The sequence below is a fragment of the Pituophis catenifer genome, unplaced genomic scaffold, assembly GCF_029215685.1.
Source record: "Pituophis catenifer annectens isolate HBS135680 unplaced genomic scaffold, rPitCat1.0.hap2 SCAF_2, whole genome shotgun sequence".
NCBI lineage: Eukaryota > Metazoa > Chordata > Lepidosauria > Squamata > Colubridae > Pituophis > Pituophis catenifer.
This window is the reverse complement of record NW_027256882.1, coordinates 151,396,334-151,409,495: the sequence shown is the minus strand read 5'-3', so window position 1 is coordinate 151,409,495 and position 13,162 is coordinate 151,396,334.

Below are 13,162 nucleotides of genomic sequence, written 5' to 3'. Positions count from 1 at the left end.
TAAAATAAATAAATAAAATTAAATTCTTGCAATTTTTTCTCCTATCTGTAACGTGCAGGGGGCTCTAAACGTCTCTGTTTTTCAGGTGGTAGAAAGAGTTTTCCCTTGTCTCTTGTTATGACGATTGCAAGCTGTTATTTTCAAGCTTACCAGAACTAGTTCTCATACTAAGCAGAGCCGATGTCATATCTCTTGCATTTTGACACCTAGCTTAGGGGAGAAAGATATACTATCTATTTATTCTGTTTGATGGGTATTTTTTCCTTCCATCCTTTCTATTTACAGTGCCCTAACAATGCCTCAAGTTTCTTAATGTCTGTATCTTGTACTAAGGGTGGCTCATAAAGCATGACACATTGCAGTCTGAAGGCCACCAGGAGGTATCAGAAAGTAAAAGTACTATCATTCCAACTTCACAGACATGGATATAGGAATAGACACTTGGAGATGGAATAATACGCCATGATAAGTAGCCCAAGTATTTTGAATTCTAATCCAGTGTTTTCACCACAGTTATTTTTGGGGAAAAAGTGAAACTTAAAATTCACCCCAAGAAGAGAATTGAAACATTCTCTCCATTCTACTCCTAATGCCAGCCTGGACAGTATTTTTCCTATTTTAAAGATGGACAGTTTCCAGTTTATTTAGGCAGTTTCAATTAGTGGACGCCAGAAAGATTTGTCCCAAGTGTTTGATGTGAAAATGCATCCAACAAGAAAGCAGTGAGACTGACAGAGAGATCGGAAAAACTATTTAGTGAGACCTGCCACCTTATAATGATGTCTGGAAGTTAGCAAAGAGCAAGATGCATGGTTCTAGAGCAGGGCTGTCAAACTCATGGCCCGCGAGCTGGATGCCTGACATGCTGGCCACGCCCAAGCCCAGTTTAGCGAAGGGAAAAAAAAGTCCCGATATGTCATGTGACGCCATTGTGAGGATCAGAGTTTGACAACCCTGTTCTAGTGGCTACAGTGTGTCAATGAAAAAAAAAAAGAGACGGCAGTGTGATAGTACCGTATTTTTCAGAGTATAAGACACACTTCCCCCCCCCAAAAAAGAGGGCAAAAATCTGGGTGCATTTTATACTCCAAATGTAGCCCCGCCCAGCCTCGCAAACAGAGATTTCAGAGGCTGAAAGAAGCCTCTGAAAGAAGCTTCAGAAAAAAAGCCTCAGAAAGGCTTTTATCTAAAATAATATGGCAAGCAACAAAAGAAGAATCAGTAAAGGTTCTAACCAAACTATGTTAACAAATCTGAAGAATGACACAATAACCAACAGATCGGAAGAGGTTAATCTACATACCAATACAAAAGAAAGGAGATTGAACAGAGTACAGATAGTCCTTCAGAATAAAAGCCTCTGAAAGAAGCTTCAGAAAAAAAGCCTTTTTTTCTGAAGCTCTGTTTCGGAGGCTTTCAGAGGCAGAAAAAAAAAGGTTTTTTTTGAAACAGAGTTTCAGAAGTTTCAGAAGCGGAAAAAAAAGCAAGGCACAGGGCTCACAACCAAGGAACCTGTTGCTAAAATTCACCTCTGGAAACAGCTGATTGGGGGTATTCCAGGAGGCCGATCCACCTGCCAATCAGCTTTTTTCTTATTTTCCTCCCCAAAAACTAAGGTGCGTCTTATACTCTGGTGCATCTTATACTCTGGAAAATATGCTAATTAATGAAATCCATATTGCCAATATTTGCAAGTGTCAACAGAGGGCCATGCATTTTCCTTAAAACATTAGAAACTTCCCTAAGATTTCAGAAACAGAGTGTTGCTAACCTAATAAAATATCTGATTTTTGATGGGCTTTAAATACTTGAAGCAGAGAGAAGAACGAGGAAGGAAGACCAAAGCATAATCCCTGTGTTACATGACTGACACCTGAAATGGTCTTTTTTCAATGATCTCACATTTGTTCGGGACTTTTTACTGCTTTTTTGCACTGCTAAATGTTTTATTGAGCCAAATTGTTTGGAGGAATGAATTGGACTTCATTTGGCATTGCATCCCAACAAGAGAAGGATGTTCAGTCATCATATCTTGTTTGGGGATTGATTGATTTATGCCCCTCTCACTGATGCAGTGTTTAGTTGTATTAAACTTGTGGTATTAATTTATTATTAATAAATTATTAATTCATTACCATTAATGAGTATTACCAAATACAATTTTTATAAGAGGAACCTTCTGTCTGCTCTTCTGTGGCATCAGGATCTCATACCTTTCTATAGTACCTCTACTATTCAACTCTTTGCAGAGAGGGTTAGGATCAAGGTTAAGGTAGGCTAATAGAATTGGCCTAGCTTGGAGACAAAAAGCTTGCCATGGGATCAGCTTCCCTAAAGCAATCCATAGTCTGTTAATGTTATCCAATCCAGTGCTATCCACACTGCTTCTATTACAACTCCCTTTCCCAACCAACCCAGTCTTGAACCATGTTGGCTGCTAGAGATTGGAGTTGCAGTCCAATATACAGAACATCAAGTTGGGATTTGGTCATACAATATTCCTTTTACATTCTTGTATTTCTAGACCAATTTTCACCAGGTTCAATCTTTACACAATACTGTATAACAGGAAGAGAATTTTCTGGGTTCTAAAGGAATGTAGAATGGATATTGGGGAAGATATGAGAGAGCAATTAAAGGGATATTTCCAGAGATGATTATAGCTCTGAGATAGAGGAAAGAGTGAGGAAGAATTTCAAATGAATCTACCCTTGGTTTTGTTTAGTAAGCTACTTTTAAAAATAATAAAAGCAGGATAAGAATAAATAAGTGAATGAATAAGAAGGGACAAAGAGGAACTTGGACAAGCTTTCAAAGTTCTGTTATTCTACCTTATTACAATAAAAAACATTCCTAGAATCTCTCTCCTATTTTTTGACCTGGCCTTCCTGAAAGAGCTGACAGGGAAGCCATTCTAAGATAGATTGACTGGGGGGGCTTAGGACCTAGAGAAAAATATTCTCAGGGGCAATCCCCTCTTCCTGGAAGAACATGGCCTCTGACCCCCCTGAGCAGTAAATATGCCCACCCATTTATATCCTCCAAACCTTTTTGTGGATGGCATTTAGGCAAGAAGATCTTCCTAGCAGCAACATTTTTTATTTAACAGTTCTGTTTCTACCCCAGAGAAGCTTCTTGGATGAGAAGCAAATTGTTTTTAAAGAAAAAACAAAGTCCAGTTGTCTTTTGAAAAGCACCTTTGGGACAACCATGACCTGGATGATTGAGAATCTTCAAAGACAGTTCTACATCTAGTGAATTGTTTTTACGGGTATTGAAGTTTTAAACATTATAAGTCACCTAGATTTACCTAAGCAGGCAGCATGTAAAGGTAAATAAATAAATCCGTCTTGTATTTCCGACTTTGATGTTGCATCTTTTTGCTGCTGTCATTCAGCTGATTAGCATTTTTTAAATGAAAACTTGACAGCCAAAGAATACTGCACCTGGTTTCATCATATTATTACAAATCATCCACAAAGGCTAAATCTCACCAAGCATTTTATTTAGCCAGTTATTGGACGATGTTTCAGAATGGGTAGGAAAAGATCTCTTTGTGGGAGTTAATAACTAGGAAAATTGGATATTTCTCTGCAATATGCTGAAGAGAGCGAAAGATTCGTTTGAAAAAGATGACATGACACTTCTTCCTTCAGTTGAGGGAAGATGGAAGGTACATGCAACTCAAGTAATTGCCAATGCATCTTTGAAGCAGAGAACTGGAAGGGAAGATGATGGGGCAACCCAAGGCATTTCACTATCATAAATAGAACAGCAAATGATACAAACTTTTCCTCATAACACCAGTGGCATTATATCTATGGCTGGCCAGATTCTATCACTGAGAAGGAAATCCCATAAATGCAGTAAGTTACAAATACCGTAAATTACATGATTATTGGGGGGGGGGTACAAAATGAAATAAACATTTGAGATTATGGCTTTTATCTTCCTAATGACGAGGTTAAGATGATGCTAGAAGATTAAAAGGGTCTTTTAGGGCCTCGAGCAATCAGCCTGAATGATGTTCACAGAGACTCCTGGAGTGGGTCTCTAGCTATGTTAGAAGGCTCTGCCTCTGAAGTCAGGAAATAGCCTGCAGTTTGTTTTAAAGCCCAATTTTTTCTGCTGCTACAAATTCTCCCAGGAAAAGAGATTAACAAATATTTTCTCAAATTTTGGGTACAGCCACAGACATAACGGTAGCCTCATCAGAGAGAGACTGCGCAGAACTCAATAATATGGAAGTTGATTTGAAACAAAAGCAAACAGTGAAAGACATCAAATCCTGTTCTTGATACAAAAACTATAACTGGATCGATAAAATTGGGCTGTTTGGTAGAGTGTCAGGCCTTACCTAAAGCACAGCTCCAAATTTCCCTTTTCTGTGGAATGGTCACCCACATTTTCCATAAAGGTTTGTAAATTGTTGTATTTTAATCCATCTTTCTTTTTCTTCTCCTCTATACTCTCTGACTGCAAATGTGGAGCATCCATGCAAATCTCTGCTAGAACAGTGGTAGTGGGCCTGACAAATTTATCCTTGGGATCTCCACTGCCCCCTTGAGTTTCAGATGTTTGGGTTTGCTGTTTCTGAGACGCAAGATTTCCTGGAGGGAGAAAGCTAATTGACAGGATATCCCTTGTTCTTGAACTAGGATATTATTTCATGGTGACCAGAATTTTGTAGCCTAAGTGCTATTGACCCACAGCAAGTGCAAAATATTTAGCCCCACCAAACGTTTTACTGTGTTGTCTCCTTGAATCCTTTGCTATGGATTTTTCCTCAATTGCACTGATTCCCACATCCACAGTTAATCTGTTTTCCATCCCCTAATATACTCCCTATTCTTCCTTTTCTCTGGAGTCACTGGATTTCCTCTCTTCCTTTAACTACTGTTCTTCTTGTAGGGTTCTTCCTCCTTTTCTGTTAACTGTCACCCAAATGTACCCCCACCAACCATTTTATATGACATGTCTTATGACCTTGCTTTACTTTCATCCCCAGTCCTAACTGACGCAGCTGAAGTCACTGTTGTTTTAAAGCAGGCTTTCTCATCTCTTTCCAAAATAGTACTTGTGGTGGATGTAGTATTTGGTATGCTTCATGTATGGTGTAGAATGAGGGAGCACCCCAGTGCACCTCCTAGTCTCTTATCCGTGCCTGGATCCCGTCGAGCCATTTCTAAACATGAACTTATTCTTTCAAAAGGCGACTAAACCCACATGAAATGAACATAAAGGAATGTGACATTGGGGTAAGTACAGTGGTGGGTTGCTCCTGGTTCAGTCTGGTTCTTGTGAACTGGTAGTAATGGCGGCGGGAGGCTCCACCTACCTGCCCCAATATCATCACTGACGATTTCCCATTGTAAACCGGTAGTAAAGGTAAATGGAACCCACTTCTGGGTAAGTATGAGAGCGGCCATTAAGGGACACTATAGAGGAGATTACAGAGTTCAGAGACAGAAGAAGGCGTGACAGAAGAAGGTTATTCAAAAATAACTCAGTGTCAGGAAACAGACAACACAAGTAATACCAAAACTACTTTGTTGATACAGTTTATAACAACAGAATGTTGAAAGCCTGATAGCATTTCTCCTTCACTCCTCTTATGCCAAAGAAAGTCAAGGTGGGGCAGTATTAAGTTTCTTTCTCACACTTTCCTGTTTTCCCAAGCTAAGCTCATGTTTTACTAACAGTTGCTCCCTATTTTCTTCAAAATCACCTTCATATTCCTCTATAAACTGCCTTGATTTTAATTTGTAAATGATAGGTATTTTGAGTAGTTCGGAGAACCGGTAGTAAAAATTCTGACTGGCCCTGTCCCCATCTATTCTCTGCCTCCCAAGTCCCAGCTGATCAGGAGGAAATGGGGATTTTGCAATAAAGTTTATAAAATATAACATTTTTTTTTCTTTTTAAAAAGTAAAGTAAATTGAGATTAGTTCTATCCCTCTTCATCTGAAGTGTAGTGGTATCCTGGAACCAACTCTATAAGGTTATTTTTTTATGGCACAACTCTGCACAACTCTATCCTGTACCAAAGCTACCATAGCCAGAATGTGAGAGATTTCACCTCCATTCTGCTTGGTTGAAATACAGTATTTGGAATCCAAAAACTCAAGGAAGATTTAAAAGCCAGGAATTCAATGTCCTGAAATAACAGAGTTAAGCTGAAGCCCAAGAACATAGCCAGACTCAGACAAGTGTTCCAAAAGCAAAAATAAAAATAAAATAAAATAGAAAATCAGGATGTTAAAAGACAGATTTACATAGATATTCTGAACTGTGAGAGTTTATAATTCCAAAACTTTCAGACTTGCTTCCATACTTCAATTGTTGATCCTTAATACTTGACCTCTTACAGTACATCTAAGTATACCTTGTCTGAATCTGAAGATTGTGGTGTTGAACTTGTGCCCATAATCAATTACATTTCTGGGGTGTGATGGCTCAGGCATATTGCAGAGCAGGACCCCTACTTCTTTATGATTTCTAAATTAGGCTATGGCCTGCAGAGCTTCCTATTTCATCCTGCAATTCTAATAAGGTTTCCCCGATAAATAATAACATTTTTTACTTTGATCTTCAAAGGCTATTTTAGAATTGTTCATGGAAGGACATATCTTAAAGCTTCTCCTGCAGTGACCTTTCATATCCGGATTTGTAGAAGGGCATTGGCTTTTCACTTCAGTGTAAAATTTTAATATTTAAGAAGCTCTAGTCTAAACCAGAGGTGAGTTTCAGCAGGTTCTGACCAGTTCTGGAGAACTGGTAGCAGAAATTTTGACTAGTTCGGAGAACCGGAAGTAAAAATTCTGACTGGCCCCGCCCCCATCTATTCTCTGCCTCCCAAGTCCCAGCTGATTGGGAGGAAATGGAGATTTTGCAGTAACCTTCCCCTGGATTGGGGAGGGAATGGAGATTTTACAGTATCCTTCCCCTGCCACGCCCACCAAGCCACGCCCAAAGAACCGGTAGTAAAAAAATTTGAAACCCACCACTGGTCTAAACCACATTTTGGGTACTAATGGATATAAATTTGATTGTAAAGGAGTAATTAAAACCAAGCATTTTGCAATTATTATGAACAATGGAATGTTTCATTGCAAGCTTTGGAGCAAAAAATGGAGTGGCTTACGTAGAAAGCCAGGGCGGTGGGTGGAAGAAGAGAAAGATGCAGATAGCTAAGTTTGTTGAACTTGGCTGTTCCACTTAAGTGAATTGGGAATCTGTAGGCTAACCTCCAGACTCATCATCACAAAATATTCCTGCAGAGGTATTCCTGTGGTATAAATTTCCAAGCATTTTCCCGTGAGGGTTGTGCACATAGCACAGTCAAGATTTGCACATACAGTAGTTGACATTGAGTGGCCAAAATTATGCACAGTATTGTGTGGCTCTAGATAATCTCCTATGAAGACATTGATTTACAGACATGACATGCACCTGTGATGGCTTCCCAGTAATAAACTCAGTTTTGAATGATCACTGCCTTGTGTGAATTTCCCACTCTCAGTTTCATTGAATTAGTCCAGTGGCCTCTGCCCTTTTGGGCACAAGGGATCGGTTCCGTGGAGAGAGGTTTTCCATGGACCGGAGGGGACGTAGTTTCATGTTCCGCCTGCATCCCGTGGATGGGGCTTCACTTGTTTGTGCAGCCCGGTTTCTGGCATGCTGCAGCCTGGTGCGGTCTACAGACCGTGGGGGGGGGGGGGGGGGAAGGGACAGGACCCTTGGATTAGTCTGGTTGTGGGACAATATGAGAGAGACAATCCTGGAAAATTTTATATACTCTTATCATAGCTCTCCTTTCGCTCCTTTCCTTTCTTTAGCTGTCCCTACCCGCTACGTGGCAGTTTTGCTTATTTGAAAAAAATCACCAGACTCTTTATCATGCTATCATAATTTTAATGGAATTAAAACGAGGAAAAATAAATATTATCATTGGCCATTATATAATAAGCTATCATAGATCACTATATTCACTTTTCATCTTATTGCACAAAACAGTTTTGGAGAGCAGTTAAGCTATAAATTCTGTGACTTCTCCAGCAGTAAACATGGTATAATTAAGTGTAGTTCAGACAACTGAGAGTACAGCAAACAAGCTAATAGTATGACATGTTCAAGGTTTTCAGTTCCCAAGAGAGAATTTGATTGCTGTTTGCAGGGAACGCACGGCAAATTATGCTGTTATTTTTCTCTTTTACCAGGCTTGAAGTAGCATTTTACCGGCTTATATTGAGTGCTGATTCCTCAGTTTATCTCCTGTCCTTTGTGCTGATGGAACTGGAGAGGCATCTTGAAAGAAAAGTCATTGTGTAAATGGCCCAGTTGCAGATCTCTGCCAGAGAGTAATTTAATTGCTGTTTTGAGATCCGTGTCTCCTCACCTTGACACTTACTTAATCCTTTCGACAAAATATCAACAGAAAAGAATTGTTTTGTTGTTGCAGTTCAAATCATGCCTCTACGAGGGAAAATTATTTCTGGATCAATGTGCAGTTGTTGTTCCCTCAAGTAAATGTATAGTTTAATAAACAGAAAGGCCAAACATAGTGATAGCCATGTCCAGAGGTGGTATGCAGCAGGTTCTGACCAGTTCTGGAGAACCTGTAGCGGAAATTTTGAGTAGTTCGGACAACTAGTAAATACCACCTCTGACTGGCCCCACCCTCATTTTCTCTGCCTCCTGAATCCCAGCTGATCAGGAGGGAATGGAGATTTTACAGTATCCTTCCCCTGGAGTGGGGAGGGAATGGAGATTTTACATTATCCTTTCCCTGCCATGCCCACCAAACCATGCCACGCCCACCATGCCATGCCCACCAAGCCACACTCACAGAACCGGGAGTAAAAAAATTTGAATCCCACCACTGGCCAGATCAAATTTATATTTCTAAGAAAATGAGAAGGTAGCAGAGTAGCAAACTAAATTCAAATCTAAGCTCAGAGGTCTGCCACATGGTTCTCCCATTTGTTCTATTTGTGATTTAAACATTGAACTTGGGACCACAAGCAGAGTTTCTGCTATTCTTCAATTCTTCTGGCCTCCAAGTCAGCTGATCGTTGGGGTACCCTCTCTCTGCTTTGAAACTGGAAGCACATTGGACAGGATCCTGTCTAAACGGTAATCTCTGTAAGAAGAGATTAATCCACGTGACATTGCTGATACTTTAATGAAGGCAACTTGTGCACCACACCAACTTGAACTGTAGGGAAGTCCATAGATATAAGAACATGTTTGTCAATTGCTCAACTTTTTGCATTGCTGAATCACTTAAAAAAATAGGAGTTCCACTCTACCTCTCTGGCCCGTCCCTGACTTACTGATGTTGCATCTGTCATGGCTTCTTTCTGGAAGTCCTGAAAGCCCCCTGTTTTACAAAGCCCAATGACCACCGAATTCTTAGTGCCAGCTTCATTGGACATCCCTGATTGTTCCTGGGCCTTACAGGGTTCTGATTGACCAGGATCTGTGTCAGCGGTATTCAGCAGTTTTGACCAGATTTGGAGAACCGGTAGCAGAAATTTTGAGTAGTTCGGAGAACCGGTAAATACCACCTCTGACTGGCCCCGCCCCCATCTATTCTCTGCCTCCTGAGTCCCAGCTGATCGGGAGGAAATGGAGATTTTGCAGTAACCTTCCCCTGGAGTGGGGAGGGAATGGAGATTTTACAGTATCCTTCCCTTGCCACGCCCACCAAGCCATGCCCACCAGCCATGCCACACCCACCAAGCCACACCAACAGAACTGGTAGTAAAAAGATTTGAATCCCACCACTGATCTGTGTACATTGTTACATTGTAATCATGTAACAATGACGACTAGCATCATTGGGTCACTGTAAGGCCCACAGACCGTAAGCCCACTCAGTAACAAAGTCAGAAGGCCAGATATTGGCTTCGGCATCAAGAGTTTAGTCGCTAGACGCTACAGAAATCTGGCTCTGTGGAAAAACAATGGCAGTTTCAATTAATGTAGTCACAAGTCGAGAGGCAGGCATGAAGGATAAAAGGGAAGTTAATTCTCTTTTCAGGGCTACCCATCTACCTCTTTGGGCAGCGTACAAAAAATAAAACAGAGAAACGAGTCCTTATTTCCCCTTGCAGTTAAACAGCTGAATTTAAGAGATATGGGTGGGGAATGAAATGTTGGGATCCATGGAGAGCAATTGTACCTGTTGGAAGAAAAATCCGGTCTGGTTCCAAGTCGGGAGAAAGACGCTGGAAATCAAATAGAGGCAGGCTGCAGGAAAGGAAGTCTCTGTTTATTTGGTAGCCGGATACGAGAGATTGCAGCATGTTTCTGGGGTGGCTGACAAAATGGGGACTGAGAGTAGGTGGGCTTTTATACATTCTTTGGGGTTTTGTGATTGAAATCCCTGTTTCTTATGAAATGTTCTTTGACCTGTGCTTGAGTGTGCCCTTTTTGATATTCTAATTCTTGTTGCCTGACTCCCATTGTGGCTGGGAGGTCATGCCCTATCCTTGGAGCTGGCTGGCGAATGTAGATTTTAGAAGGGTTTGTTTTGCTGCTTTTAATCCCATTAGCTTCAGCCTTCTCTGGGGGCTGTAGCTGAAGGCATTTTGTTTATGAATGGAGTTGTCTGGCTTTCTGTAAATGGATACGGAATGGAATGCTCCAGTTTTCTCAATAGATACAAAAGTACCTCATTCATAAAACTTAACCTTTGGAGGGACTGCCTGGAGTGTTTTCCTGGTAGTAGAGAGAAATGAATGATTTGATCCTAGGAAAGCCTCCTTTCTGGTGTGTGTGTGTGTGTTTGTTTGTTTGTTTGTTTGCGTGTGCATATGTGTGTGTGTGTGTGTGTGTGTTACATACATACCTAAAAGGGCTGAGGCACATTATTATTATTATTATTAGTCCAATTTATATGCCACCCTTCTCCGTAGACTCAGGACGGCTTACAATGCATTATAGCAATAGCCTGCATATTTTTAGGTATATACCTACTTATTAGGGCTTTCGGCCCACCCTAAGCGGTGTTGTTCTATACAAAGCTGGCTTATTGCCCCCACAATCCGGGTCCTCAATTTACCTACCTTGAAAGGATGGAAGGCTGAGTCAACCTTGAGCCTGGTGAGATTTGAACTCGCACTAATTGCAGGCAGCTGGCAGCTAAGTGCTAGCACTTAACAGCACTTAGTCCGCTGCACCACCGAGGCTCTTGTTTGTTTGGTTGTTTATGTGCAAGATGGAGAAGGCCAGAATAGACTAGAGATTCAACACCGATTCAATAGCATCTCCAATGTGGTGCTTACAAACCTTGATTAAAAGAAAAGTCCCTTTCGGGTTTCACATAGCATGGGCCATGAGAACCAAAGACCAAGCACGTAGAATACAACCAGATATCAGGGTTTTTCTTTTTTGCATCTGTTGCATAAAAAACACAAGTGTCAACCTAGCCCTGGCAACATTCAGAGCTATATGTGTGTTCTTCTTATGTAGAATGGTCAGTTGAGATATGGATTTTTCCAGCAGGTTTTACACTGAGAGCTGGAAAAATAAATATTCTATCATGTAATTGGCCAGAAAATGTCTCTTGCCTTTGTAATTTGAGTACCCAGTTGCATTAAGTTTGATGCATCACTCTTAAACGGATGAACTCTAGGGGGTTTTGTGATCACAAAAAATGATTCAGTTGTCATCCTTATCCAGTAGACTGTGATAGGAAGTCTACTAATAGGAAGTCTGTGATAGGAAGGAGTTAGGCCTGAAATATTGGAACAACTGAAAACTGGCTCCCTTTATGTTATAGCAAAGTATTTATTCAAGCATTCAAAACTTGAACCAGCTTAGTATTTGACCTCCCTTTTAAATGAAGCAATTACGGTAATTAATCTAAAAGACATTTGCAGTTCATTTAATAAGTTGATCTAATACCCATCCAGATCTTTAAAAACATTCTGCAGTTTAATTACAGATGGTATTTAAGTTTTTTTTTAAATTTGGCACATTACACAGTGTATCATCAACTGCTAATTTTTTTTTTTAATAGGAAAGGCATATTCTCAAAGATCATCTGAACCTAACCTTGAAATAAATCTATCCAAGACATTTGAGTTTAATTGAGGTTAGTTGGGTGTGAATTTAACAGGTAAAATTGAAAGAAAATATGAAACATTTCTGTGAAGCAAAATAGTCAGATCTATACTTCACAGCCTAATATAAAACTGGAGTGAAAATGGGAAGGGAGTCAAATGATTTCAATAAATAAAATAAAATCTCTTTGAATCAATCAGTCAATCCCTTGTAGAAATTATTTTGACATTTAACAGAAAGGGATGACCTTGAGATCAAATGCAGCTCTATTATTTCCCCCCCCCCTTAACACGCTCCTTTGTTCAAGGAAATTTTTGTTACTTATATGTTTATTCTGGTTAGGCCCAATTAAATAGACTTGAGGCTTTCTTATAACAAAGATATTTATTTGTTTCTTGTCTTCCTCAGGATTACATTTGGACAACTCGTGCTCTGACAGGAGCATCAATTTATATACAGAGGAGGCGGGGCAAAAGGTAAGTAGGGACCAATGGCAAGGAGCATAGTGACATCATACATTTAACATACATACAAATATACATATTTACAGAAAACAGGTTAGGTATTTTCAATTGTAACAATTTTAGTTTGAAAAAGGCAATAAAATGACAGATTTTGCTGAGCCACACTAGGCAACTTGTTCCAGTGCCTTTGTTTTACATGGTACATCAATAGCTTTTAGTGACTTCGGCATGGAATGTCTGTTATTTCCCAGTCTTAAAAAACCATCGTCCAGAAGAGCATTCCTTGCACAGCAGCTGAATGCAGAAAGTCAATTCTGGATTATGAGAGATGACTGTGATGTAGCAGATTTGAGTTCCTCCTTTAATTTGTTTCAGCTCCTCAATTAGCACTCATTACAGCAGATCCCAAGACAATATTTGAGCAGCAGAACTGTTCATTTGCACCGTGGAAAGAAGTAAAGTTGAAAGTGCCTTGGGGAAGAATAAATAACTGCCGAAAGAGCTATTGTGAAATTTGCTCACAGGGCTGTAAGAGTTAATTCCGAAAGTTGCAATGCTCAGTCGACATAGGTGTATATGTTTGGAGTATAAGGAGGGTCCATTTAGTGCACTATTTAAAGCACCCG